This window comes from Henckelia pumila, chromosome 1, assembly GCF_033568475.1.
Source record: "Henckelia pumila isolate YLH828 chromosome 1, ASM3356847v2, whole genome shotgun sequence".
NCBI classification, from domain to species: domain Eukaryota; kingdom Viridiplantae; phylum Streptophyta; class Magnoliopsida; order Lamiales; family Gesneriaceae; genus Henckelia; species Henckelia pumila.
In genome coordinates, this window is record NC_133120.1 from 119,280,229 (window position 1) to 119,283,364 (window position 3,136).

The window sequence follows — 3,136 nt, forward strand, 5'->3', positions numbered from 1 at the left end:
CATGTTTGCTGCAAAACCTGTTGTTTTCCTTTTCAAATTTTGACCATGTGGCAGCAACAATATGATGAGAAAAACATACATTGAAGGTTATATGATACTTTAAATGTTCTACTGGAAATGAAAATAATTTAAATATAAAAGTAAATTCAATGTAAGGTAATTTTATTTACGTTATCCTTCTAAAGCTAATTCATCTCAATGGAATAAATTCATTGCAGACCAAAAGTCTTGGACCTAGAAACTGAATTGAAAATAAAGCGTATTTGGAGAGCTTGAGGAACAAGTAAAATTTCTCTCTTTTGTATAATGCATATTGACTGCTTCGCTGAGGTTCTTTGGAATTTGGTTTAAGATTTATTTCTTGTGTGTACTGACTGTATCACCGTGGTTCATTGGAATTTGGTTTCTAGATGTGTAACTTATTATGAATTTGTTCCATAATATCACTTATTTCGATTTCCCCCATTCCAATTCTTTGCTGCAATATGTCGGCCTTCAAAACCTCATACGAAGAAATGAATAATTATATAGAACAGGAAACACTCCTAGTGGCGGAGTAATCTGTATATTTGCGACAGTGAGACTGAAGTATTTGAATGTTTTTTTTAGTTGTTTCAATATCCCTCCACAGAGGCAGCACCGACGAATGACGATTCCAAAAGGTTGAAATTGTGACTAGAGTTTTTTCTTGTTATTTCGATCAATGCAAACAGGAGACTTGAGGAAAAATGCAAGCTATTAACCATGGCTCTTACTGTATTTCATACTTCAAGTGATCCTGCCTAGTAGAAATATTTGCATTTACTTTTCAAATAATTTAACATTCTTGAAATCATTTCAAGAAATTGCTTCTTACTTCCAGGAAATGGAAGGACACTGTTGATTAATGGGTGAGGTTGAATGTAACAGAGGAAGAGATCACTCAATTCAGCGGTAAAATCAAGAAACTAAATTATTCACATTTTTTTTCTATCAAATTATATATAGTAAGAATAGGAACAAATTCATATATTTATACTACTGAAATGGAAACTTTCTGTAACAGATGACAAGAAGTCACCACCCCACCAAGCTCAACTCAAGAACAACACTCAAACTACGGGAATGGTTTCTCACGGAGAAGCACAAAATGGTTCAGGTCTGGAAAATATTGCTACCAGATTTTTGGAATTTAACTTTTAAAAAACAATCCAGTTATTTTTTATTTTAAAAAGTTGTCTCGCGCTAAATATGATATTTCTTGTTGCTGTGGACTTGAATTTTCCATTGAAACACAAGTAATGCATACATCATACACATATAACATGAGAAATGTGCACAACTTTAGGATAAAATCTTGGTCATCAATCCAGTATTATAGGAGTACATTATTTTATAGCAAAAAAGCAGCATGCACAACTTTTGGACAAATTTTAATATATTTTCATGAAATTGTTACGGCTTTACATAAAAAAATATAAATGGAGGTAAAATAGATTCTTAATGGTTATTGAATTAGAATATGTTTGTTTTTATATCATTTGATTAGGATGCAAGCCAATAGAACAAAAGGGTGAGAAATTGGAAGCCCATCTCCTGCACTTTGAAAAAAAAAAACAGGTATTCTTCTTCTTCATCGATTCTCGATCTCTGTTTTTTCCATACCGACATTTACCAAATACAGTGGAGTTCTATGATTGTATGCTTTTGAAGTTCTATGATCGTATACTTCCACCATTATATGTTGGCTTTTTTTGACTCTGGTCCTAATATTGAATTCCAGTTTAAGTTCAGATTCTAGCAGTGTGTTTGATTAAATTGTGGGAATATTTGGTAGGGAATTTCGAATTGGTGTTTGAATAAAAGATATAGAGCTCTGTTTTTTTCTTTGAAATGTGGTAATTGGTTATCTGATTATGCATTTGGTATCATGTCTTATTCTGGGTAATCGAAGAGACGTGAGCGTTTGGATTATTGAGTTTAGTAAGTGATTTTTGTTGCCTTTGGAATTGGTGAGTTTCTTGTTTTTTAAAGTCATGTAGTCATATTCCTCCGGACTTACATCAGCTGGTGCTTCCTTCGGAGGTGCTTTCTCTAACACGTAGAGCATTTTCTCCGAAGTTAAGACAATCTTCAACTTCCGGAACCATTCCGTATAGTTGGCGCCAGTCAACTTGTTTTGTTCGAGGATCGAGAATAAAGGATTACGCGAATTCATCGTATGAAATACTGAAAAGAAAAACAGACATATATCAATGATTGTTTAAATAATTTACTAAGACATAAAATAGGCGAATTTAATTTTATGAATTTCACTCCCACTATTTTAACGATTTCACCACCCTCTGGTGAAAACGGGAAACTTTTTCCTTAGTGAGAACATGGAGTCCAATTGACAAACTTATGGTCCCGAATAATATCAGCCAACCATAATTCTCAAGAGGTAGAGCCCAATTGCTTCCAAAGCAACCCCCATGTGTTTACCTCATGTCCAATAAGGGCCCAATAATATGACGCCGTTTAAAGTGACATGTCAAGATGACCCATCAATATTAAGTTGTGATGGACGGTCGCCATGTGGATCCCCCAATAATATGAGCCGATCCCATGGGAGTTCCACCCAACTTACAACATTTGTCGATCCAATGTACAGCTTTCCGACGGACGGGCCCCCCCAATAATATGAGCCGGACCGTATCCGCGGGTAGCATCACATACATTGACCGTTGATGGAAGGTAGGAACATTTAAACAAATTTAAATTTCCTTTATTTATCTTGATATCAATTTTAAATCATATTTAAAATGAGGAATTTTTAATTATAAAAATATTTGTCTCATCATATTTTAATTTATTGCATGCTTGCCGGATTCACGCAATTATGTCTAAACATGCATACAATCATAATATCAAATATTATATAGGATGATCGATTCCATTTCTAATTGACCCGTGGTTGCCAATCACGGGTCTTAGTCCAATCCTAGGTAATATGCAGTATGCAATGCAATCCTATTACATGTGCTTCCAATTTACATTTCTTCAGTCTTTATTGTCTGCTGGGCCCACCGTCTTCAAATCTTGATCTCCCACTAAATCTAATGTATTTACAATAAATAACAATGACAAGTAGGGGATACATTTTTAGGGGTGGGAA

At 34.4% G+C, this 3,136-nt stretch overlaps 1 long non-coding RNA gene across 1 annotated transcript; it reads left to right on the plus strand.

Annotated features, from left to right (window-relative positions):
* The first annotated feature begins 215 nt into the window (after positions 1–215).
* On the plus strand, positions 216–1,648 carry LOC140873577 (uncharacterized). Its single transcript, XR_012148083.1, has 4 exons — positions 216–283; positions 863–933; positions 1,046–1,138; positions 1,529–1,648. It is a non-coding gene; the product is annotated as an uncharacterized lncRNA (long non-coding RNA).
* Positions 1,649–3,136: the final 1,488 nt, after the last annotated feature.